Genomic DNA, 27,979 nt, shown 5'->3' with positions numbered 1-27,979 from the left:
GGCTCATACTCAAACTTAAATGGCAAAACTGACACCATTGTTACTATTCAAATCACTGTCTACCATAATATGTTTAACCACCACTCAATGCCTGGCCTGTTTTTACAGAAGTGGACTACCGTGTTTCCTTCCAGCAGGCACACAACATCATAAGACGTTAATACTAGGTTAGATTTAGGCCATGAAGTCTGGTGACCAAAATTCAATGTCTTGCCAGCGTCTAAGGACAACGTTATTTCGACGTCCAATAGCAACGTTATATTGCGTTGATTTTTGTTTGGTTTTAGATTGTGTTGGAAAGTGACCAAAATACAATGTCTAATAGATGTCACAGTAGTAGTAGTAACGTCAACACAACGTCAAGGTGTAAAATGATTGGACATTGATATTTGGTTAACTTTCGGTTGATTTTCGGTTGGACATTGACGTCGGCCTAACATTGGGTTCTGACGTCAACTCGATTTTCATTTACAAACAAATCCAACATCCCCACGACGTTGGGGTACAACATCAAAATGACATCATGTTGACGTCCTATGCCTGCAGGGCTAGAACACAAGCACAAATTTGACAGAGGGGAACCTTTTAGGGTTAAATCATATACGGTACAAAAATGTCCCTTTATGAGTGCATTGAACTTGATGATGATGCTAGTTTGTGATGATGATTAACAGAATGATTTTGCAAGTTTGTGTTTAATGGAGCTGTTCAACAAAATGAAAGCTTACCTCACACACAGCCCAGCCCTCACCAGCGACCTTTCACCTTAGTCGGGATACTTTGGTGACCCCGTCCCATCTCAGGCGGCTGCTGTCCCTGTTCGTAGATTCGATCGATGGAGGCTTTCAGTGGGCCTCGCCATCCATTCCCTCTTGTTAATGACAGCCATAATTCACAGGAGTGGGAAATATATATATATATAAATATTTCACCCACGAGCTGTGACCTTTCTGTCTCCCAGCTGACAGCTCAGGGGGGAAAAGGTGTCAATTAATGACATTTAGAAATTTCATATCACTCTCAATAACCCTGAGATTTTTACAGGGAGAAGCGGATGGGGTAGGGCTGGGCTTTTACATGGAGCAACTTTCATGAGGTAAGATAGGGTTCGTGGCAAGTCATTAATGTCACTCGCTCCACCTGCAATCATTTCAGACCTGGGTCAGCATTAAATCTAATTGATCACCATGATTGTCTTTTGGGATGATATAGCCCTCATCACATCAATGCCCAGCCCTTTCTGTTCAAGGGGCTGTAGGCAAGACAAATGTCTTTGAAAGGTGATAAAGTTTGACAAAATCTGTATAAAAGGTCTGGTTTGAAAGTATCAGCCCCCAAAAACGGCTCCTTAGTTATGTTTTTATTAGATTCTAACTCCCAAATGAGCAGGTCTTTTCACTGATTTTGTGAGAGGTTGATGCATATGATGATGTTGGAACAATATAACCCCATCCTTGTGAAGCTTGTCAGGAGACAAAAGCCTTCATGGCTTAATTGCAGAAAACAACCTTTCTTCAGTGAGATTCAAAAGCAGATAAAAATGTATTTCACTCTAAAAACCCTTTACAGAAAAAAAATAACATGAGCTTTATGCGTGCAAACACCTACTAAAATTATGTAAAACGCATGAAACACATTGTTCATGTGAAAAATTGTGCGATTTTTATTTTACACATTAAAATATTCCAAAAGCATGTGCTTTATCTGTGTTTGGTTAGTGATGCTTGTGTAGTTTTATGTAACTGATACAATTTTAAGCTCCAAAATACTTACCAATAATTATTTTCAAAACATATAAATTATTGACTCAAAGTGTATTCCACATCTTCTGAAACAATAATGGACAAACTGAAATGTACGCTGTAGAACGGTACTTTGTTGTAGGAAGAAGACCGGGTCGGCGTTAAGGTAAGTGATAATTTTATTTATTCTTACTAGTGTCTCTGCAACAGCGCTTTAAGTGCAGGTTGTCCCTTAGCTCTCTCTCCCGATGGTCTCTCTCGCTCCCTTAAGAAGTTGGCTACGTCTGAAACCGCCTACTACTAAGTAGGTACTGCATTTGAATTTAAACATTCTGCTCTGCCGTTAGAAAAGTAAGTTCTATACAGTATAAACGTGAAAAGTATGAATGAAATTCGGACGTACTACATCCGCCATTTTGTTATGGTCACGTTACCTACCTGCGTCAGTTGTGTCGCTTCACTTCCATTCATGAATTTTCTCACGGGGCATTGTGGGATAGCGCAGCGTGCATGGGATGCGCACTCCAGAATCTCGCCGGAAGTAGTAAGTCATCTGGGTACTTCTCGCATACTGATTTTCAAATTCTATGAATTCGGACATACTACGAAAGAGCTTAGAATGATCAAGAGGCGACACTCAATAGAACGTTCCATTGCAACAGCAGCGCTCAGCAATAGCCCCGAATTCCGCCATTTTGGAGTGAAAGTGATCGGCTGTCCATTGGATCTTATTACTGTCGCGATGGCAAGCAGCTGCTTTGTTTTTTATTTATTTATTCAAAAAGTGCATTAAAGTTGAGATACAGCCTGAAAGACGACAATAAAACACGTATTATCACGAACATCAGCACTTTTAATAGTTTATTTTACAGACTTATAATATGCATGTTGTTCTATTGGAGTTTTCATTCCAAAATGGCCGCCGTGCCCTCTAATGGCTGTTTCCTAAATTACATCAGAGTGTCGCCTTTTGGTCGTTCTAAGCTCTTTGATACTACTCGGCTCACATACTGATTTCAGCATACTATATAGTATGGAAGTATGCAGTTTCTGACACAGCCGGTGTCTCCCCAGCCCAATCACTAGAGAAAACAGGTGTTATTAATTGTTTCTGATTGGGCTACTGACCAGCCGCCGGTGTCTCCACTCGCTCTCGCAACTTTCTAGATGTTCAGCCACGCTCTCCACCACATACACTTTCACTTTTGTTCAGTTCAAAATGTAATAAAATTTAGCATTACATCAAATAGGACTAGTATAGGTGCTAAAACTCAGTTCTGGAGGGCTAATGTCCTGCAGATTTCAGCTCAAATTTGCCTTAGCACACCTGCTTGGTAGTGTCTAGTAGGCCTATATGAGCTTGATTAGCTGACTCAAGTGTGTTGGGGCTGAAGCTACACTCTGCAGAGCACTGTCCCATCAGGACCACGTTTTGGCACCTGATTTATTATTTAGCTGATATTTGATAGTATTATAAAATATTAGAATGTACGTAGTTTGGTTATGGATCTGGTTTAGCTTGAAGGGTTTGGATCTCATTGACATGTTAATATGGACCAAAGTAACATTCTTCAGAATATCTTCCTTTGTTTTCCACCGAATAAAGTCATACAGCTTTACTGGCAACATGAGAGTGCTTAACTTAAGTTACAAGCCACCACCAGCATTTTTTTGTGTATTTTACTTAAATTTGATGGCCCTCAGAATATTTTCTGTAAGAAATTATGAGTGTATTAAATATTAAAATAAAGAATCAAGCCTCTACCTTTAAACAAACAAACAAAATATTAACAAAAATAAATATATCTTTATTTACTTGTTTTATCACCACTTGAATGCAGATAGGCTATATCAAAAATACACCTCTAGTCTATTTAGCTGTAAACCTCTTCATTTTAAAATGTAATCTGATGATTTTCTTTTTTATATGCAATCTGATCTACACTGATTGTCTTTGTATTTTGTACCCAGGAGACCCATAAGTCCTGTAACTCATTCAGGACCTGTGCTAGCACTTCTCATACTGTAATCAGTGTTGCCAGATATAGCTGACTTTTCCCTGCCCAAAAGCTGTCCAAAACCCGCTCCAAACACACACACACACACACACACACACACACACACACACACACACACACACACACACACACACACACACACACACACAATTTCAGAATAATATTTTAATTAATTTAAATGTATTTAAATTTAATTATTAATTTATTCAATTTAAAATTAACCAAGTTACTTCAACTGTCATAATGTTTTAACTAACACCAACAGTCACAGAATCACAAAATAACCGTATCACATAGAAACACTGCCCCCTCTCACTCACACACTGCACTTATTGTAGTGTAGATTACACTACATATAAGAGTGTTTTACTTTCTAAATGGGGTATAAATTTGTCCCATTTGGCATTTTTAATTTTTTTGAACATAATTAAGTGCTGCTTGTCAATCAAACAATGCTTCTATGTTTGTTCTTGCTGTCAATTGCGGGAAAAAAATGATCGACAAGTGTTATGATAAACCGATGTGAGTTTAACTGCAGGCACCGCATGATGCGCGTGTATGCAAAGGGGAGTCATATTTGTCCAGGAGTCAGATTTTGATACAACTTTCCTTTACCTCCTCTTGCGGGTGTGCCCTCAGGGTTTGCACTAAGCACTGATCACTATTAACTGAATGGAGTGGGAGCACACAGTTATGTTTTGTTAAATAAGTTGCATATAAAATGTAAGTTTTAAAACCGCCTAAATTTTGTCAACCCTTCAATACAATTTTTGACCCGCACACTCAAATTCAAAACCGTCCAGTCTGGCAGGGAACCCAATCTGGGAACACTGACTGTAATACACCTAAAACATTGATTTGCCTAAAAAAAAAAACAACTCATCAATGGTGGTGACGTGTTGTTTCTTAATTGATGATGTGATGGGGAAATAGTGTTAGAATTCCCACCTTTGGGTGAACTATATCTTGATCTAAAAACACAAAATATGACGTTCACCTATAGCTGACATGCACCTATAGCTTAACTGTAAACTTTGTCAAATATGCTGAGCTGCAAAAGCAATCAGTAAGCTTGATCATAATAACTAACGGCACATTATTCCATTGTTTCTTAAATGACAGGCCTCTCAGGCTACACTGTCACGCCAGCATCCCTGAGGATCTGAAACATGGAGCAATCTTGCACGGATCAGCCACACATTACTAGGCAATCATCTTGTTCACATACGAGTACAATGACATGGAGTCTGGCAATACTTCCCCCTTTCCCCCCCAAGCCTCCTTGTCAATCTCGACCACAATCTCCATTCCACTCAAATGCTAGATCTGTTCCATATCAGTGGCACTGGGCCTGCGGTTGAATATCAACCCCATTCAAATCGGGGGGTAAATAGCTAAGGGGTGACATAACCTTTCGTGTAGAGCCCGGCCGCACCGTATACAAATAATTGAAACCCTTGACCCTGTCTCACCGCATACGGCTGTAAGTACAAACCTGACATTTTGATTCAGCTCCTGGGCCCTTTTCTCACTTGTTATTTTTCTATTTCAATAATCCATGACGGGCAGCAGAGAAAGAGAAGGGATGTGGAGGGGAAAGCGTGAATGATTAAGACTGTCAAGATCAAATAATGTCCTTCGAAAGCAGCCCATAAATCTGCTTTTGTGACATTTGCAAACCTGACACGCCAAAAACAGTTCGCCACCCTTGAATGTTTCGCATGTTTTATGTATTTGTTTATTTATCACTATTTGCTCATCTGGTTTGGCCCATCTCGTAGGCACAGAAAAGAACGTGACCTTCCAGTAAGTGGAAATGGCCAAAAATCACACCATATTATGATAATGCCAGACGTGCGGTGATGAGGACGATTCAGAGATTGAAAAGTCAATGCGTTCCAGTTGCCCAATGTGCTGTGGTGAGCAAATACTAATGCTGGGAGTCGTTTTAGACTGACAGCTATCGATGAGGTTGGCTCATCTGGAGTACTGCACCATGCCGTAACTATGTCTTGAGAAAGGATGCACTTGTTTTTCCCATTGACTGGGTTTGGTTCAGTCGATGGTCATCGCTTTCTATAGTCGCTCATTATAATATCAGTTTAACTGCATTCGTTCCTTTTCCGTCTCACCCCCTCTCCATCTTTAACATCCCCGTTTTAATCATTGCCCCATGCGGGCTCACTGTCTTGTCCTGGAATTTATACCCCATCAACTGCATTTGCATATTGCCTAATATGGACATTTCCAATTGAGAGTGTCACTGATAGCCTGCATGTTTCATGGCTATTATCCCACACAATACCCAGATAAGAAGGATGAGGTTAATTCCTGACCTTAAGATTCACTCGTTTCATCTCCAAATCGTTTTTCATTTGCCTCTGATCTGTATTATGATTCTGATATTCTTGTTGGTGCTCACATACATGCATAATTTACAGTAATGAAAATCACATTCATCGGAAAGTGGAGGTAGGCGCGTTTGGTTAAATGTTTATGACACGGACACTACAGCTTTTAAATAGGACGGAACAGGTTCAGGTCTCCAGATCTAACAGGCGTTTTGACGCTACACTCCAAGTGAGAGCAAAACTTTGATTAAAGCTTAAGTAGTAGAAAATTTGGTTGTTTGTGAAGCATTTTAAATGAAGACTTGAGGCCATGTCACATCCTGGTTCTTCCTTCTTCCTTCCCCTCCCCCTTCCTTTCCCTCCCTCTCGCTTGCATCTTCACCTCTTTAATGCCGCTCTGTTGTGATAAACAGCTGCCATCAGTGTGAAATATTAATAGCGGGGGCTGATTTGGGGTGTTGAGCAGTGTCATTCATTTGCCTTTTTAATCTACCAGCAAACAAAAAAGAAAAAGAACTTCACTCGCAGTCTTTCAGAGCGTCAAAGTCCTCGCAAAGTCAGACACTTTTACTCTGACAGCTGTATTTTGGGTGTCTGAGATTGAGCAAGCATGCGTGTGCCTTTGCCATTCACTACATATAGAGGTGCCACACATGAAAGTTTAAACATGACACGAGGCGTCACTGGCACTTCTCCAAACATTGTCACTGTGGCTCATTTTAAATATTTCACCATTTACAGAGGCCTGGCAGATGAACAAAATGGCCGCCATGCTGCAATAAGTTTGTTGCTAACTTTTTAACACAACACAACTGTCAAAGAGGTGACTTTAAATCTATCTCAAATGCACTAGATAACAGAGATCCCCACTTTGGCTTTGTCTGAAGGATTTCTTTTGCTTTGCTTTGTCTGTGAATTCCTTCTCAAGTCCTAATGTGAACACAGTCAGCGGCACGCAGAGGAAGATCTTTGATTAATGTGAATGCATTTATAATTCTGCTTAATATCATTATCATAATAATTGCATTAATCATCCCGACCCATTGACAGCATTAATGTTTCTCCGAATGTGATCACACACCAAGCACGAATTAAAACGTGATGATATTTTATTCAGAGCCCTCAATAAAAATGTCTCTCCGTGATGATACCTGTCCAAGCAGAGAGAGAGAGAAATTTATAACTCTGTTTAAACTCAAAGAACATACTCTGTTGTAACTCTCCCTGTCCCTTTGTCTTGGTTTTAATAAGGGTGTCTAATTAATATTTATGGAATAATTGCCTCTTTCCTTTTTTCGCCGGAAAAGGAATAACAAGGCCAAAATACTGTTGTTGGTAATTAAGACAAATGCATCAATTATTAAAGATGCAAACATGTCAAGCAAGCATAACTAATTATTTGAGCGTGTTAACAGTTGTTTAATGTTAGCAGCTGATGAATTATTTAGTGTGCGGATGCCATTTTTGGATTGTTTGAAATGTGGAATGATAAGTAGGGTGAAGAAAGTCATGGTCTCTTTTGGAAAGAGAGAAAACAAGTAAGCCAAGTTTTACAGATGGCACCCACCTATAAATGCATATCTCAGGTTTGTGCTCATGTGGGTTTGTGTTTGTGTGCTCATATGCACACATGTTAGCATGTGTGTACAAAGCATTTCCGGTACCTTGGGGGTACATAAGGGAGGCAGATTTGACACCACTGCTTTGTTGTGGGGCATTGGGAGAATGGCGAGACGGCAGGGGTAAGTGAAAGTGACAGCAAACAATTTATTTTGTTACATCTTAATTGTCACCTGATGCGCTTACAATCTGGAGCCCTGTCAAAAAAACAGCTCATACCCCACCCATCTGTGAAAGGGAGGGGTATGGAGAGCTGTTGTAGAAAAAAACTCTTACGAGGACTTACATGTTCTATAAAAAAGCTAGCTTTCACCTAAAACAATCAGTAAATCTAGTTAATTAATCAAAATGTTTATGTTCTTTGGAAATTATGTATTACTTTTATAAAAAATATATCACAGATAAAAGTATTGTTAATGACCAATGTATTTTTTTTTTTGTCTATACCCGTTTCTTGGAATAAATTCTGTGTATCACATATATAATATCAAACAATGCTGCTGTAAAAATAGCAAGTAAATTGTTTTCCTGAGATACCTTTCTACGCTCTTCTTTTCACATTTCATTTCCTTGCCAAAAGGATTAAGCATGCCAAGATCCTTTAATGTGGAACACTTGATAAAAATCACCATACTGCTGTCCTGCGTAACAAATAAGCATCGCTATTATGGTAAAATTGACAATTATGTTTCATTTTGAGAGGCATACGCAATTCATTTATCACTGTCAGTCCTAATTTCGTCCATGCAGATATTAAACAGAAAAGTCTAAACAGATATTTTATAAGGTAAATATCCTACAGGCAGACTGGTTAGCATACAGATTTTTACAGTTGTGTGTGTAGATGTTTATAGTAAGTAGTTTCGAATCTGAATGCCTAAGATATACCACTTTCAGTTTTTTTTTTTCTTTTTTAAATATTTCCCAAATGATGTTTAACAGAGCAAGGAAATTTTCACAGTATGTCTGATAATATTTTTTCTTCTGGAAAAAGTCTTATTTGTTTTATTTCGGCTAGAAAAAAAGCAATTTAAATTTTTTTAAACACCATTTTCAGAACAAAATTATTAGCTTATTATTATTACTGTTTATTTTTTCAATAGTCTTCAGAAATAACCATCATTATAAAATAACTTGCTTAATTACCATAACCTGCCTAGTTAATCTAATTAACCTAGTTAGGCCTTTAAATGTCACTTTAAGCTGTATAGAAGTGTCTTGAAAAATATCTAGTCAAATATTATTTACTGTTTTCATGGCAAAGATAAAGTTTCAGAAACTTAAAAGATTTAAAAGATTCAGTTTTTAGAAATGAGTTATTAAAACTATTATGTTTAGAAATGTGTTGAGAAAATCTTCTCTCTGCAAAACAGAAATTGGGGGAAAAATAAACAAACAGGGGAGTTAATAATTTAGGGGGGGCTAATAATTCTGACTTTAAGTGTATACATATAAATAAACATACATAATATAACTTTATCCAACCACAGCAAACAGATACAAAATTAACTTTTCCTTCTAAATACACCACAAATCTACTAGAGAAGGGGAAGTAACAAAGTACAAATACTTCGTTACTGTACTTAAGTAGATTTTTCTGGTATCAGTATTTTACTCCACTACTTATTTTTCTGACAACTTTTTACTTTCTACTCCTTACATTTTTAAACGTGGCTTGTTATTTTAATTTTCATGTGTTTGGCACCGCAATCTATATTATTTTTGTCATTGCACAAATTGAATGCCTTATGATTCAGTTAATCTTTTTTTTTTTCATTGCGCTCCTGTGTGCAAATGTGCCGCTTTTTCAACCCATGTTGATCACGCACGTATGCAGGGTAGTTTCTGAAGACCTTTTGTGAATTGGCAAAGATGACTAACACCGTGCAAGGCACAAAAATATATATACAGTTGAGTTCAGAATTATTAGCCCCCCTGAATTATTAGTTTAACAAATATTCAAACATCAAAATCATTCACACTGGGTGATTAATGAATAAAATATAATGAAAAGCTTCAGGAATTTATCACGTAAAAAAAAAAGTTAATGCAAAAAGTTTTGGAAGCTGTATGTTATGCGCCTCTTTATGTTATTATTATTATTGTTTATTATTATTATTATTAGTTTTGCATAGAATAAATGTATTAACAGCATTAATGACTATGTCCATGAAAGATAATATCCACAGTACTCTAAAAAAACAAAGAAACACTGAAATCATGGCACACTTCGATTTTAGTTTTGAAGATAATGAAGCAGTTTTAGCTAAATGGCCAAAATAGAAAATATATTATTACATTACTACATTAAAAAAATGTTTTGGGGAAAAAAAATTAAGTGTTAACTGAAGATGTTTATTATTTGTAAAGATATAGGCCTCTCTTTTTTTAGAGTGTATGAATGGACGTTAATGGCAGTTGTTGTTCTTGATCTACTACGCAGATTTTTGAGCAGTGTTGTTTTGCAATATAGCAGAATGTGATGTTGCTTGGCTACTTTCCTGTTAAAAATTAGCATCAATTTTTACATCAAAACCAGAAATGGATGTTATTTTGTATAAATGCAATGATATGATGTGAGATCTAGTTGCCAGCATGAAACTAAAACAGAAAGTAGTAATGGATACTTTTTACTTAAAGTAAGTACATTTTTGAGGCCATACTTCATTACTTTTACTCGAGTACAAAAGTGTAATCAGTACTTCAACTTTTACCAGAGTCGTTTTAAACTATCTGTACTTCTACTGTAGTAAAGGATGTGTGTACTTTAGCCTTGTCTGAAATCCACCACAACCCTTAGCTTCCTCTAAAAACGCTAATGCAGTAGTGCGCAATGCAAATAGACTAGACTGGACACAACAGCTTAGACTTCAAATGATAAATCTCCAGCTCTTAGGGGGCTGGACAAAAATGTGATGCAAGATGTAGCAACACAGTCCATATACAACTTTGAGTACATCTGTTGGCTGGAATCAATCCCCTCAATGATCCATTGATTAAGCAGTACACGGTTGCATCAGATCTCGCTGCCTGTGTAATGCGCAGCCCTCAGTCCTGTCACTCTCAATCAACGGAGCAGAGGGTTAAAGATGCCTCTAGCGCACGGACAGAACCATCCGAGCTCATTCTCACCCTTCCAGCTACGCAAAACAAACCCAGTACACAGTATATCACATGCACAAGTACTCCAACAGATCCTCAAAAGCTCTTCCGGTGGTATGCATATTGAGAACTGTGTAGGTGTGAGATTTGCCCCGTTCCCTCCCACTCCCACCCATCTCCACCCCGCTCCTCATCTTTCTGGCTATGATTTATGGGCTGATCCTGGCCAGTGGGGAGTTGACAGTTGCTTTCATTTTCTTCTATATATTTTTCCCTCTCCGCCAAGGTCATAGGGGAGTAGGCCCTCTCAAAGTTTTCCCCCCTCCACTCGTCCTCCATCACCCCTCCCCTTTCCTCTGCTCCTATGATGGTCCCATGAATCATCTCGTCTTCCCATCGAACCTTCTGACGCCTCCCTCCTTATGCGCCTACCCTGACTTCCGCCATCCCTCTTCATTCTCACTAACAATTTGGTAATGAAATATTGATTTTTAGTTAGATTCAAATAGATGTTATTACGTTTGCATTGATAAATGGTCCCCCCGTCCAGCCATGGAAGCATCTCAGTCAAAAGTGGGCTCCGATTACACCTGTGGGGGAGTGTTTACCTGGGGACGACTAGTTTACTTCCAAATAAACTACATGTGGTGTTGGAAATTCTGATATCCCACTGCAGATTAAACCCATCACCTATACCATGGTCTGACAGAAAAGAAAACTTGAGGAAGAGAATAGACTGCTTGATTTGTAATGAGACAATTGAAATTGCAAAGAGTGGACATGTGAAACGCCACTATGAAAGGAAACACAGACATTTTGAATGCCAGTATCCACAAAATACAGATATAGGGAACTCAAAACACCTAAAGTTTTCATTTGACACCTTTTGTATTTTTTTTACCTTTTTTGGAGAGAAGATGCAGACCTGGTGCAGTTGTAATCTGAGCTGCATGTAATGCTTTTTAATGCCCACTCCTAGCTCTATCCTTCACAGTGCCATCACTACTTTTAATGAGTGCATTGTGTCTGACATTGCATTTCTGAGATATGCAGTCTCAGCTTGCATCATAACGGCTGCATCCAGAAACTTTTTTTTTTTTTTTTTTGGCCTACCTTTTGTTGTGTTTTGTACAAACAAACACTTATATCAGTGAAAATATCATTTTCATTGTATTTAATGTGTTTTGAATGTAAATGCCATTTTATTAAAGAAAAAAAATAGCGTTGACTTGTGGAGGATGTTATGGATGTTGATTAAAAACAAGTTAAGTTATATTGATTGTTCCGGACCTTTGTCCTTAATAAAAAAATTCACATTTGGACCTTTTGAGGTAGACATTGAGAACCCCTGACCTATTCTACCATAAAACAATACATGATAAAGAGTATATCTTGGACCATTTTCTAAAAAATTGTTAAAATGAGAATGGAAATGGATGAAAATTTAGGAAATTATTTTCCTAATAATGAATTTGCTTTGTTAATGGTTTCATTAGTGTTTTAATGTTACTGTTTTAACTAAGCAGGCAGTCATTTTGACTGTTACTAAATTGTATTTTATAATAAAACTTTGTTCGAATAAAAAAAAAAAAAAAAGCAACTACAACATTGTTCTTCTCTTGCCGGTGTCCTGATATTTTATCCTACCCATCAGATTTTGCTACCTACACTGTATTTGAATGGTTCTGAGGTCTGGGTTAGGGATTAGGTAGGTCGATATTACAGCTTCATATCACACTACTCCACATTAAAACTTACACTGGTAGCAAAATCTGATGGGTACCATATTCAGCATCAAAATGTGCTACCTACTTTTTGAATGGGAGTTAAGACAATCTGATAAGGTAGGACAAATTGACAGAACACTGTTTGTTTGTGGTATACTGTATTAACCTATTACAGAACTATAATAAAGACTTTATAAAATACGATGACAGACATTCAATTATTAATTCTAAAATATTAAAATAAGCTTCACATGTAAATATGACATGAAAAAAATTGGTAGTCTTTTATGAATGGTCAAATGAATTGTCATTAGTAATTCTGGTAGTTAACAAAACAAAATTCTGGTAGTTTCAGTATTTAAAGGAGAAATAGAAAAAAGTAATAGCAGCGCAGGAAATGTTATAATGGAATTTAAGAAGCATTTTTATTGTGTTCCTGTTTTAGTATATAGGAAAAAAAAATTCTCAGTTTCCATCATGGCCAAATGAATCACAAGACCTACAGTACAGTAAATCACTGTTTTTACACTGCAGATGACAGTTTACAGTACACATAGACCCACTGACAAGTCAGTTACTGCACAGTGGCCAAATGAAGGTCAAGTTGATGCAGAATGATCCTCTTGTACAGGTGTTTATCATGTCATATATCATATATCATATCATATCATATCATATCATAGAAAAGTAATTTATTATCAATGCAGAAAACGTTATAAAGGAATATAAGTGGTATTTTTGTTGCATTCATTTTTTTTAGTATATAGGGGAAAAAATATAAAATTCACACATCCTACAGTAAAGTAAATCACTGTTTTTACACTGTAGAGGACAGTTTAAAGTGCATATAGACCTCCAGACATGCCAGTAATTGCACAGTGGCCAAATGAAGGTGAAGTTGATGCTGGATGATCCTCTTGTACAGGTGTTTATTTTCTCTTTCACACTATTTCTCGGAGGTGTAAGGAGACATTTAAAGCTTCTAGAGCAAGCACCAGGGCACTTGGAGGAAATTCCATGATAAGGGGAGTTTTCTCTTTTCAGGACAGCTGTTTATTTTAGCTTCACCTGTGCATATAAATGCAACTGACAGAGAGGTGTGCTTTAAGAAAGTGACATTTCCTCCGCAAGGCCCGCTTTTACAGGCAGCTCCCGTTTTCATTGTTTTTACATGGTAATTGCTATGTGTATTTACTCTCCGGGGGATTTAAACACATGCCTTCATACTCTCAGCCTTTCAGTCACAGCTCCATCTTTCCCTCTCTCTCTCTCTCTCTCTCTCTCTCTCTCTCTCTCTCTCTCTCTCTCTCTCTCAGTTTCAGCTTTTTCCTCTTCTTTTTTTTAACTGTGCCTTTCCAAACCACATAAGCAAAAGTAGATTCCTTCAGTTAACTGAATAGGACGCCTGCTGGTGGAAGAGAAAAAAAAGAAGACAATATAAGTGTGGTATTAAAAAGGCAGCTTTGACACAAGATGGACACCCTGAGGTGGGGGGCTATGGATGGGACCCCAGGGTGCATATGAGGTGTCCTTTCCGGGGAAGGGTATTTACATTTTTCTCCAGCGTCCCAGTGACAGGGACACAATTTCCTGTCCCGCCTGGCATGGTTTGACGTGAGCCTGGACTGAAATGTAATCTTGTGCTGAGACGTGGTTCTTCCCAAGAGTATTGCAGAAACCTTGGACTTCGGTTCAGTAATCCCCCGTTTTTGAACCTACTTCAATTTTGCCTGTAAAAAGCAACCAACTAAGGAAGTGATGCTCAATTCTGATCATTAATCTGATTATTTTTCCTCTTCTTTTATAGTACATTAGAAAACACAGAAACGGAAAAGCAGATTGAGCTAGTTAATAAAGAAATGTGTGTTGTTTCAAGAGGACAAGTGTGTGTGTGTGTGTGTGTGTATGTGTGTGTGTACTAGAGGTCACAGAAATTTCTCAAGAGACTATAGCCCGGTAGAGGACGTGGGTAGTTCTGTCACTGTGATTAATGCGTGGACACACACATATACACACACACACAGTCCACAGACAAGTCTCACAAACTGGCACATGCGGGTTTGACATGTTCATGACCGTGTTCAGCCCAAGTGAGCATGCATGACCTGTGAGTGACACTCCACATAAACATGCTAACATACATGCAGCAGAACAGCCGCTGAGCTGTGCTCCAACATCCAATTGATTGATTTAGAGAAAACAATTGGAACGTATCCTGGAATAAGCCTACAACACAAGCGAATTTTGCTCAAAATGCACTTCGCACTTTCGTTACAGCATTTTCACAACAGTAGAAGGCATTGCCCAACAAAACCTAATTTCCACAGGAATAAAAATTCCGAGCCAGATGCAGTCAATGATTATGTTGGTTGTGCACACCCAATCCTTCCCCATCCCCCTGAGCACAGCAACCTTCCTCTTTTCGCCAAGGTGGACAGAGGACCATATCAAATCCTCATCCAGCTGCTTCAGAGAGAGCAGTGCTTGTCTCTTGCTGCATGTAGATAACCTATGTTATTAGCTACCCAATAGCCAATCAATAAAGCACTTCCATGGCCATGGAGATGAACTAAGTCTGTGAGCTGATAAACATCTCTCTCGTGCTGTCGCTGTAATTGGTCGCCTCTCAATCCTGGCTTGTTTGACAAGGACTTTGCATATTGAAATACAGCCAGCAAGGTTCCTTCGCTATCAGAATTACTGCTGATCACAAAGACATCTCGGTTTAAGTGCTGACGCAAAGCACTCTTGGAGGGGCCTGTGAAAGAGCGATCTCAACACTTGTTTTAGTAACACCCGGAACGATAGCTGTCTGTCTTTTTTTTTTTTTTTTTTTTGATAAAAAAATGCTTTAAGGGATTTTGATGCCTTTAAATTATAGATAATGGCTACAGGGTAGTATTCGGCAACATTGACTTTTGAAGGTCACACACATGAAGTCAAAGGTTTATCACAGTACAAGTACAAGGTTTTGGAAATTAATAAAGCAACATTCTCACAAGGAAATGTCACTCTAGTTTTTTTCTTGCATCACTAAAACATCAATTCAGTAACAAATCAAGTCTAGGCAGATGATTTCCATCATTGTTTGCTCAAGAAAAGATATTTAAATGTTCATGTGAATTAGAAGTCATTCAGATTGAGGGGCGCAAATGGAGTTTTTGTAATATCATCATGTCACATCATATCATGTCACATCATATCATATAATGTCATAAATCAAATAATAGCTCATATCATACCATATCATACAGCAATGCTGTTACAGTCACCAGCCTTCTAGCTACTGCATATCGCTGGAGAACTACTCTACAACTCTGACACCAAATGAACTACAAATCACAGCATGCACCGCAAATACACGCCAGTTCCTGATCCCATTTGATTGCAAACAAAGCTGAAGCTGCTTAAGGACTCATTACACAGACTATTACACCCCATTTGCTTACACACATTGCTGAGTGATATTTGTTTGTTTTGTTTGTCAAATGAACTTTACATTTAATTTATGTCTAGCCATGTTCTTCGATTCTTGTCATGTTTAATGTAATCTATTCCTAGCCTTGTTTCTTGTTTATCTTACTGTTCTCCGGTTTTGACCATTTGTCCCTTCATCCACGATGACTTCTGGATTATCTGTATGAACCCGAATGCTCCTGTGTTGACCGTTGCCTGCCTGACCATTCTGTTGAATGAATCTGCATTTGGATTCACTCCACTTGGAAAAACTCTTTCAGTTACACATGCATACATGTATTTATTTATCTTAACACAATCCAGTAAGGCAGAGATGCCCAAAGTAGGGCCTACGGGCCAAAGTTGGCTCATTGTAACCTTTGATTTGGCCCACCATCCCATCTGAGAAGAGAGTAAGAGGGATTGAGAGGGTTGGGGCGAATGCCTTTAAAAGAGATTGTCATTCCTAATTTTATGTTACCTTTTTGGTTTGATTGTTTGTTTTATTGCTGAGCTACAAAAAAAGGAACTGAAATAAAATGTTTCAATTTATTGTTGTAAATGAATCAGATTTTTAAAAATATAAATAATGACACTCGACAGATAGAGGACAATGCAGAAGACATCGGTGAGCAAATCAAGGCAAAAATTAGTGTAACTCTGTTGTGTCATAAATGAGATTGTTGTTACTCTTATAAGTTCATTGGTAATGTAAAATAAACCATGCTGTCCTAGTCCATATAAAGCAATGTTTTCTAGTTATTTTAAAATATTATTAAATAAATTAGGACATTTCCCAAGGCAACTATATTTACCATCGGCCACTTGTAGTCATCTAAAGAGAATATTCACACGATATGACAACTGTACCAACAATTCATTGTGTTTCACACATGCAGTCTTTATTGATAAATAAAAAAAACATTGTTGAACTAGACCTTTAAAAAAGCACTGTTAAATCAGTTTAATCTACTGCTATTATTTAATTTATTATATTCTGTTTATTTTATTATATTTGTTTCCCTCTTAAACATGCTCTAGACCAGAGGTTACCAAAGTAGAGCCCATGGGCCAAAGTTAGACCATGGTAACCTTTGGTTTGGCCCACCATCCCATCTGAAAAGAAAGGGAGAATGATGGGGAGTTGGTTGATGCAAATGCCTGAGAGATCATCATTTCAAATTTAATGTTAGCTTTTGTTTCTAAGTTTAATTGAGCTACAAAAAAAGCCAACTAACATTAAATATTTCATACAAATGTTGTACATGAATCAGACTTTTAAAATGTAAATAATGTTACTTGACAAATAGAGGACAATGCACAAGACATCAGCGAGCAAATCAAGGCAAAGCAGCTCGACGAGTGTATTCAGGATTGATCTTCATTGTGTTAAAAGTGGGATGGTTTATGTTTTTACAATAATAAGTTCATTACAAAATGTTAAAAATTCTTCTGCATTATTATTTAATATGTTTTAAAGCAATGTTATTTTTATATAAAACAAAAGTACATTAGGAAATTACTCATGGCAAATTTAATGTAGTAAGATATGGTATGTTTAACTTCAACCCACAGCCTTTAATCAGTTTGGTTTTTGGCCCTTTATACATCTCTCTCTCTCTCTCTCTCTCTCTCTCTCTCTCTCTCTCTCTCTCTCTCTCTCTCTCTCTATATATATATATATATATATATATATATATATATATATATATATATATATATATATATATATATATATATAATACAGTTGTTCATTCTTAGTTTATGTTGTCTCATAGTGCATTAACTAATGTAAATGTTCGATTATGACTATTAAATGCTGTACAAGTGTTGTTCATCATTAGTTCATGTTAGTAAAGGCATTACCTAATGAAGCTTATTGTAAAGTGTTACTATATAAGTTTAGGCACCCCTACTCTAGACAAAAATCTGACTCTTTCTAACAATAAATACTCTTTCTTCTTTCCCATTCACCAGTGATGCAGCTTTGCACTTTCTATTTTGTACTACTATTGCATACCATTGCTTTATGTGACTTGCATCTTTAACAGTGAAAACATGTCCTGTGTGATCTTCTCCTTATGCCTGTCACTCAGAAGTTTTCCAAAAAAAATGTTATCAGGTTTGACAGAAAGTAAAACCGAAGTGCTTCTGACTGGATAAAGAAAACTGCACAGCTTTTAAATTCAATTTCCTTATGGATTGACATGACAGAGCGTACTGGCATTTTCGTGCTGATACTTTATATGAAAGGTGTCATAAAAAAAAAAAGATGGAAAACTGTTGCTTGTGTGAAAACACATTGCTGTATTTACTGGTAAAGTCAGTCTGCTGGTTTTACTGTAATTTAGCAGGATTCACATGTGAAAGCACACTTGCTATCTTGCTTTATCAGTGAGACGTAAAGAAGTACAGAGAGCAAATTAGAGCATATGAAGTCAAAAAAGTATGTGTGTGTGCATGAGTGTGTGCTTGTTAAATTATTATAAAACATGTTTATGTATGCATGCATCCATGTTGTATGCATTTATCCATGTATATATGTATTTATTAAAACATTGTTATATATGTGTTTGTTTATTTATTTGTTAATTTATTAATTTATTTATTGTATACTGTTTTAAAAACCCATTTATTAACAGGTTCTTTATTTCATGATGCATGATTTTTTTTTTTGAATATATATATAGATTTATTTTTTCATTTACAGTTATGAATTGCATAATGAGACCTTTTATCAGAATTCTGCTCTGTCGACTTTTAGGATAAAAGTTCAACTGTGCAGTTTAAAAAAATGATTTTTATTGATATTTTAATAGTTTATTGTTTAAGAAATAATAATAGAAATTAGGTCTGTAAAACGACATAAAAAGCTTATTTTTGTACAATTATGTACCACAAAAACTTCTTCAAAACAAACAAACAAACAAAAAAAATCATTAAAACTTTTCAAAAAAATGTTAGACAAAGATCAAGGCCCCAAAATACAATTCGAATAAAATGCATATATATTTTTAATGATTGAATAAATGAAGAAAAAAAAAATGTATCACGAAATATAGAAAACTAAAAAATGTACAGACATTTTGTAAAGTGTTTCTATGTATAAATCAAATTATATACATTTATTTATTTGTTTATTGACAATAAACACTGTATATATTTTAATTTAATTTATTTAATTTTATTGATAATAAAATAATTTGATCAGTTCAGATGTATTATAAAATATTTAAAACATAAAATATGTATTTAATGTGAGCATTTCAAATGTGTTTTTTGTTTGTTTGTTTGGGTTGATATATTTGGCGTTGTTTTAGGTTAATTGTGATGACGTGGTGTAATGAAATGATATTTTGAATCTGTTTTACGCAACATATGCTCAATCTGAAAACGTAGCCCTATATACGTTTCTGGAGATTGCAAATTATGTATCCAGAGCGGTATGATGCTGTTCCTTTTCGTGCCTACCAGCTGACCGCTTACCTCTGTATGCACTTCTTTTCCGCTGTTAACAGGTTTTCCGGTAGCTCGTACGTCAGCAGACTTGAGATGCAGAGGGGAACCAACCAACAGGGTTCGAGCCAAGCGAAGAATGGTTCCAGAATATGGAAAAGACAAAAAACAGGGTAAGAATGTGGTAAAATCTGAAAATGTGGTAAAAGTTAAGCTGCTGTCAGGGCTTTTCTTTTGCTGGATTGCTTTTTAAAACTATCGGTTGGGTTTAGAGAAGGGACTGGGCGTGTCAATCGATGCTTTTTAAAACACTATTGGTTGGGTTTGTGGAAGGGGGAGGGTGAGGGGATCGACCTGTTGGTCATTCAGTCAGTCAGTCAGTCGACAGTGGCCTCTGGTGGATTTACACGAAAACAAAAAGCATGATTGGTACTTGCAAGAGAAGTTTGAGATCCTAAAAAGCATACAAAGCGGCCTCTGGCGGAATCACCAAAACAAAAACTTAAAAAAAACATACCTCCTGGGATGTATTATGCTCTCTCCAGAAATGTTTATAGGGGTACATAATTAGAATGAGCCTGGGTTGGTTTAACTTAAACACACATATTTTAAAACTGAATGTTTAGCATTTTAGTTTCAGAAATGTCTTGAATGCACTACTGAATATTACTACTGTTGAAAGAGGTGATTGGGTCATTTGTGCAGTGCCCTCTTTGTGTGAAATCATTTTGCTGTGTCAGTCTATACCAAGTCTTTTCTGAAGTGCATTTGTGTCCAACCAGGCCTGCTCTTTTTTTTTTTTACATTAATATGAAAAAAGATTGATGTTGTGAGCTCTCGATTTTTGGAATATCAAATAAGCATGAGAAGTGATCAGAGAATGAAAGAGAGGTAAAGACCAACAGCATCAACATGAAGAGATGCCCAGAGGAGGAGAGGGCTACACAAATGAAAGAAGAAAGGAAGAGCAATATTTTGATTAAGGAGTTGTCTCTCAAGAGTCTTTGGCACTGAGCGAAAATGAGATGTTTTTCATTTAAGCTTGAGATTTATGTTCTTGAAAAATGTAGAAGTGGAAGTTGAATTATGGCACATTGGCATGCTTAGCTTTCTTAATAGCTGTAATTGCTCTTTTTTTGCAAAGGCCTCAGTGCTGTTTCCTTCCAGTGAGATGAAGAATATGTCTGCCACGTGTTAATACATGATTTAACAGAAACATTCTCCTCAAAACAACCCCATATTCCTAAAAGATCATCATTTATTGTGACAGAACAAAAATGTGGTAAGTTACTGTTGGGAAAGTGGTGCATAATTCTTATCTCTTAGTAATTGGGATTCACTTTGCTGTAAGTGTGTTAACCAGAGATGCATGCTGTTTGGTTTTACTTTAACTTACAACTACATGCTTGAAAGTAATGTTATGCAAATGTGATTGTCAATTGACAAACTGTTGTATATCTGTATATGCAACGCTTTGTGATTTTCCCCCCTGTGATGTGGGGAACAGACAGAATTAAAGCATCCAGTCTGCACTGCATAACAAGGTTGTGGAATTTGGCAAAAATTAAAATTTGACTACTGAACTATGAAAAAACAACAGATGATAATCCGTTATATCAATATTTTTTTCCAGAGTAAATTATGTGTCTATATTTCCATTATTGATTTTTTTGTTTTGTAATAATGGATTCATAATTCATTCATTTTCTTTTGCCTTAGTGTGGTTCGCCACAGCGGAATGAACCGCAAACTTCTCTGGCATATGCTGGATTCATAATTGTTTATTTTATTTATTTATTAGTTATTTTTATGAAAGGAATTAAATATGCCTTATATAGGAAATATGGGCATATGCATGGTTAAATAATTAGGGATATGTGCAGTATATTGAAATAGGCTTGCTTTAAGCCTCAGACACCAATGTTTCCTCCATCTCACGTAAATTCCATGCGTGTAAAGCCTTGGTGGACAAAAGGCCAATCAGAACACAAAACAGACTGACTTACGGGGTCCACCCTCAGCATTTGTATGTACATTTCAACAAACACATGTAGACTGCAGAATCATGTAATATCACTGAGCTCAATTGTCATTTTTTTTTTCTTGATTAAAAGAAATACACTTTATTAAACATCACCTGTTCATGCAGAGGTTAAGCTTAATTCCTGGCTGTTTTCTTTGTAGTTATAGCTTAAACATACATCACAGTACATTTCTATCAGTCTCTTTTGTCAAAATTCATAATCCACAACAAATCTCAGGAAAAACAAACAAAAAGTTTAAGTTACTCTGATGCCTGGAGTACTCCCTCCAAATAAAATAAAAACTTCTACCATTAAAAAGGCGGCTACTTTGTTTGTTAAAACTAGTTTTCTTTGAGAGTCTTCAGAGTACAGTTCATTATCATAATTGATCCAAATAAGGTCAATATGTACCTTTTGATTTTTGGGGTATCTTATAGAGAATAAATGAGCAAAAAGTACATAAATAAATTATATAACAGGGCTGGAAATTAGCACCGGTGCTCCTAACTTTAAAAATTTAGGCGCATCAGCCAAAATTTAGTCGCACCCACCAATTATGAGCACCGTTACTACAAGTTTTATACAAACATATTGGTTGTATTTGAAATCAACACTAATCAAACTAACAAGCAAAAAAAATCATATATAACGTTATATGCAAGCAATAGGAAAATATGTCTCAACAAAATCCCGTTATCACAAGAAAATAGATTTTTATAACATAACTGAGTGACCAAAGCATACACGGCCCTGCACGCACTGCTTGAATTAACGTGTTAACAGTATAACTAGTAAGATGTGTCATTATTTGTAACTGTAGATGCCATGGTTTCTAAAACAAAATCTGTCAAGTGTTATGTTATCTTCATTCTCATCTTCAGCGCTTTACAATGTTTCGCTGTAGTAGCTCTCTCTGTCATCCGAAGCCAGAAGGCGCTGAGTGATTGACAGCTGATATTAACCAATCATTCGCGTTCAGTGCTAGAGCAGTGGGCCAATAAGAAGAGCGCGAAGGCGGGGCAAGCATTACAGCCTTGGATTTGTTTACTGCAGCAAGTTGACATGACAACTGTTTTAAACCATTCCCGAGCGCTGCGTTTCGTGTTTCAAGTGCAGACAAAGAGCTTAGAGATGCATTCTGCGTGAATGTCTCCCGAATCCGCGCATGTGCTGAACATTTTGCAGTAAAAATTGGTCGCACACTACAATTTTAAGCACTCGCAGAAATGCTCCTAAATATATTTCAAGGTCGCATAGATAAAATTTCGGGCGCATATGCGATCAAAATGGTTGCAATTTCGTGCCCTGTATAAACATAAAAAGTATACTTTTGCTTTCATTTGATTAACACAATTTCCGAAATAAAAAAATACAATTATTTATTAATTTATTATATTCACTTAAAACCAGAATTATTAGCCTTCATTTTCCCCCAATTTCTGTTTAATGGGGAAAAGATTTTTTCAATGTCTTTCTAAACAGTTTTAATAACTCATTTCTCATTCTTTGCCATGATGACAGTAAATAATATTTTACTAGATATTTTTCATGACACTTCTATACAGCTTAAAGTGACATTTAAAGGCTTAACGAAGTTAATTAGGTTAACTAGGCAGGTTAGAGTAATTAGGCAAGTTATTGTATAACGATGGTTTGTTCTTTAGACTATCGAAAAAATAAAGCTTATAGGGGCTAATGATATTGACCTTAAAATGTTTTAAAATTTTAAAAATTAAAAACTGCTTTTATAGCTGAAATAAAACAAATAAGACTTTCAGAAGAAAAAATATTAACAGACATACTGTGAAAATGTCTTTGCTCTGTGAAACATCATTTGGGAAATATAAAAAAAAAGAAAAAAGGGTGGCTAATAATTCTGACTTTAAATGTATACCTGACAAAAGTCTTATCGCCTATCCAAGTTTTACAAACAACAAATAATAACTTGACTTCCAGTTGATCATTTGGTATCAGAAGTGGCTGAGGCAAAGGCTTCAAGATACGCTTATTTTACCAAAATAAAATATGATCATGCCTTGATCTTAATTATTTCATTAAGACAGTAAGGTCTGACTTTGCTTAGACAAAACTCTTGGCACTTAACAGAATTAATGTAGAGTATAGAATATAAAGTCATGGTGCAGTGGATAAAGAATTAATATTGTGTATGACTCCCATGAGCTTGTCTCTGCAAATAACATTAATAAAGTCATCTGGAATGGCAAAAGAAGTGTTCTTGCAGGACTCCTAGAGTTCATCAAGATTCTCTGGATTCATCTTTAGTGCCTCCTCCTTCGTCTTACACCGGACATGCTCAATAATGTTTGTTTTTGGTGGCTGGGCTGGCCAACCCTGGAACACCTTGACCTTCTTTGCTTTCAGGAATTTTGATTTGAAGGCTGAAGTATGAGAAGGCGCACTGAAGAATTTGCCCTCTCCTATGTAATATGGGCAGCACAAATGTCTTCATACCTCAGGTTCATGTTGCCATCCACTATGCAGATCTCTCACACTCACCAATACTGAATGCAACCCCAAACCATAATTTTTCCCTCACCAAACATGACTGATTTCTGTGAGAATCTTGGGTCCATGCGGGTTTTAATAAGACTTCTGCAGTATTTGTGATGACTGGGATGCAGTTCAAAAAATCTACCTTCTGACAATTTTCCAAATGATCAACAACTGTAGATGTCACGTTATTAATTGTTGCTCTCACAACTGGGATCAACAACAATACTTTTGTCAGGTAGTGTGTGTGTGTGTGTGTGTGTGTGTGTGTGTGTGTGTGTGTGTGTGTGTGTGTGTGTGTATATATATATATATATATATATATATATATATATATATATACTAAATCATAAAACATAATGTTATATACATATATAATATTAAATCACTAAAACCCAATCAAATAACTCCTTGTAAACAGAAACAGGATTTGGGATATAGAGAAAGAAAAAGCGCTTGAAAATGTGTGGAATGTATGAATCATTGTTTGTCTTCGTGTGACTTTGAGTGCTAGTTTGTGTGATGCAGTCAAGATTTGTATACATTACATCTGCCAAAAGGGGAGCAGGACGCACAGATTGTTTGCGTTTGTCTGCGGTCGTTGTGTGTATGTGGTTTATACTGTGTGTTTATGTCTGCATTTAAATACTCTGGAGCTCAGTGGTGAGAATCTCTACAGCACCAGAGGAGCGCCGCCTCTCCCCCAGCGGAGGTTTAGGGGATAAACTAACTGTGACGTGGCCGACCAGCCTACTGATCCAGCTCTGACAGCCTGGCCTGGTTCTCACTCCTTCTCCCCCAGAGTCTGGTCTAGGAGAGTCTGGTCAGGCACGCACTCCACTGTCAACCCTTCCACCCTCCGGCCTGCACCGCTGTCAACACTCTCCATCTCCTATTCCTCTCAGGAGAGAACGTCCCCGCCTCTGCCACAAAACAAACAGACTGAGATATCAGAAAACACAATCGCAAAAAAAAAAAAAAAAAAAATCCTCAAAGAGACCTGTCACAGTCTATCTATAAAGATGTCACGAGAAGCTATTTTAAATGTGAGCTGCTAGCGTACTGCAGACAAAAACCAGAACAAAGGGAAAAGGGTGGAGTGGAGGAAAACAGAGAAAGTAAGAGTTGGACAGATGGATGAATGTTTTGGTTTTAGATGCATTTGAGCCTCGTTTCTGTCCCTCTCCACAGGGGAACTGGTCTCCCCGCACTGCTCCGCTGAGGACTGGACGACTGGGACTCTCCTCCTCGCATCAGCGGCCCGTGCACGTCTCCATTTAGCATGCATCTGGATCACACTCTGGATCCAGCTCTCATTATGTCTTCCTTCATATAATTACTAGTCTGTCTATCGCAAGCCTCAGCCTGATAAAATGGCTGAGGTCATCGGAGATTCATGCGCTCCTCTGAAAAGAAAGTTTGAGCGTTGTCACTGATCTCACTGCATGAATATGAATACACGCTAATGAATATCCTACATGGTTAAATTGTAACAAGTTTTCTTTTTTTAATTTTCGATAAATGTATGGGATGGATGACAACATCACCTACCAAACACATGCCACACGTATGAGTCTGTTTTATTTGACATGTTTTATATTGAAATATAAACATTATGCATGCACACACACACACACACACGCTTATACACACACATACTGTAAAGCTATCTTTATGAGACTTCCCATAGACGTAATGATGTTTCTACTGTACAGACTGTATATTCTCTTACCCCAACCCTACCCCTAAACCTGACCATCACACACACACACACACACACACACACACACACACACACACATACAGTACATAATTGAGACCCTCCATAGGCATAATGTGTTTTATTCTGTAAAAGCTTCTAATTATATTACTCTAATTTAGTAGTTTTCCATATGTATGCTTTTGCATTGGCAACATGGTGGCTCAGTGGGTAGCACAATCACCTCACAGTAAGAAGGTCGCTGGTTTGAGCGCTGGCTGGTCAGTTGGCATTTATGTATGGAGTTTGCATGTTCTACCCGTGTTCGTGTGGGTTTCCTCCACTGTCCAAAGACATGTGCTATTGGTGAATTGGGGTTGTATTCATGCATATATGCAGTTCGCGCACAATTCAGTTGCAAAACCCTCTGTCCATCGGAACACTTTTTTAATTTTTTTGTAAATTAGCATTTTCTATCAGGCTCCTCTGATTAGGTTTAGAAGTTTTATTTTGTATGTAATGATAAGGTTAATAGCTAGTAAATAAAATACTTTTTTTTCATTAATGTCATTTAGACCAGGGGTCACCAATCTCGTTCCTGGAGGCCTGGTGCCCTGCAGGGTTTAGCTCCTACTTGCCTTAACACACCTGCCTAAGTGTTTCAAGTATACCTAGTAAGACCTTGATTAGCTTATTCAGGTGTGTTCGATTAGGGTTGGAGCTAAAAATCAGCTGGACACCGGACCTCCAGGAACAAGTTTGGTGATCCCTGCTTTAGAAAATTCTTTGATTTTTAACAAGATAGATTTTCTTTTGCATTAAAACCAGCTAAATCCACCTCTGCTTTTTTTGCAAAAACTTCTAAATCCCCCTGTTGGGGTAAGACAGTGTAATTAGTTGAAAATCACTAAACGTGCAATTAGAAATTATTTTAACAAACATAAAACACATTCCTCAAACCACCTAAAATTTAAAATATATATAAACCTGTAAAGTAAGCGGTTGTTCATTCCGCTGTGATAAACCAGGAAAAAAGCAGAAGGAAAATGAGGGAATGAAATCTGTCAAGTAAGAGCATTATTCGATAACATTAAAACTGACATAAAATAAATTTTAACAATCTGTTGTGATTTCTGATGTTTAGGATTAGATGTAATGTAAGTAAACCAATGTAAACATTGTAAGCTAAGTTTGGTATATTCAAATAATGCGGTGGAAAAACATTGTGAAACATCAACATCTGTGCATTATCCATTAAAATAAAAAGCTAATCAGACCTAAAGTTAATATGATTGTATTATATTTATAGTTTTATATTATATTTATCTTTTAGAAAATGGCTTAAATGAGCAAATAAAACACAATGTAGGCCTACTGGGCAAAAAGGGGATGTTTCTAAGACAATTTTAGATGCTGTCATTCATTTATTCTCACCATACTTAAGGTCTTGGTCCTGTGTTTATCCTCATAGCATCCATGTGGGATAAAAGGATGGCATCTTAACTCTGTCTTTCGCGAAACGCAGTTGCTGTTTAATGTATAGTAAAACTGACTCATTCAAAGTAGCGTCGCTGCGCAAAAAAAAACAAAAACAAAAACATTATAAATGCAGGCTACACTTCTGACTGTACAGTGTATTTTATTTTTCTTATATTGCACAAAGCTTTGAGGTAAGGGACATTTTCATTTGCCAATCACTGACAGTCGGACAGGCTCGTCCAGTTCATCTAACTCTTTTAAAACCAAAATCGGAAGCTGAATAAAACAGTCTCCTGTATTACCGCGCTGTTACATTGAAAACATAGGCTATGATTTGATTCGCGGCTTCTGATTGGTTCTCGGGATATATCAGCTTTTGCCAACCAACTGTTATTTCTGAATGTGCTGACGCTGCAATTTAGATGATTAGAAGCAAATCTATTTGTTGAACATGTAGTACATATATATATATATATATATATATATATATATATATATATATATATATATATATATATATATATATATATATATATATATGTGTGTGTGTGTGTGTGTGTGTGTGTGTGTGTGTGTGTGTGTGTTCTTCTTAACTTCATCTAGGAGACCACTGGTCTTCTGGTCAGAGGTGAACAGGAAGCTAGTGGAGCTTGTCCAGTGATAGGCCAATACTAACAGCTCTGAGTCCATAAAGTGGCGTTCCATCATGAATCAGGCCCATCTTCACCCACCCGCTTCATATTTAAGACTGTGCGTGTGTGTGTGTGTGTGTGTTTGTGGGGGGTGTGCTCTAC

At 36.8% G+C, this 27,979-nt stretch overlaps 1 long non-coding RNA gene across 2 annotated transcripts in view; it reads left to right on the top strand.

Annotated features, from left to right (window-relative positions):
* The window catches only part of LOC141375118 (uncharacterized), a 130,368-nt gene extending 103,547 nt beyond the window's left edge, over positions 1-26,821 (top strand). The window contains exons 2-3 of one of the 2 annotated variants that reach the window (XR_012382631.1): positions 19,535-19,645; positions 25,199-26,821. This is a non-coding gene — a long non-coding RNA (uncharacterized lncRNA). Of the gene's footprint in view, positions 1-19,534; positions 19,646-20,292; positions 21,633-25,198 lie in introns of those variants that run through there. The other variant, XR_012382632.1, reaches the window with a different exon arrangement.
* The last annotated feature ends 1,158 nt before the right edge of the window (positions 26,822-27,979 follow it).

This window comes from Danio rerio, chromosome 7 (genome assembly GCF_049306965.1).
Source record: "Danio rerio strain Tuebingen ecotype United States chromosome 7, GRCz12tu, whole genome shotgun sequence".
In the NCBI taxonomy this organism is placed as follows: Eukaryota; Metazoa; Chordata; class Actinopteri; order Cypriniformes; family Danionidae; genus Danio; species Danio rerio.
The sequence above is the reverse complement of the archived record's forward strand: the minus strand, read 5'-3'. Positions and strand labels throughout refer to the sequence as shown.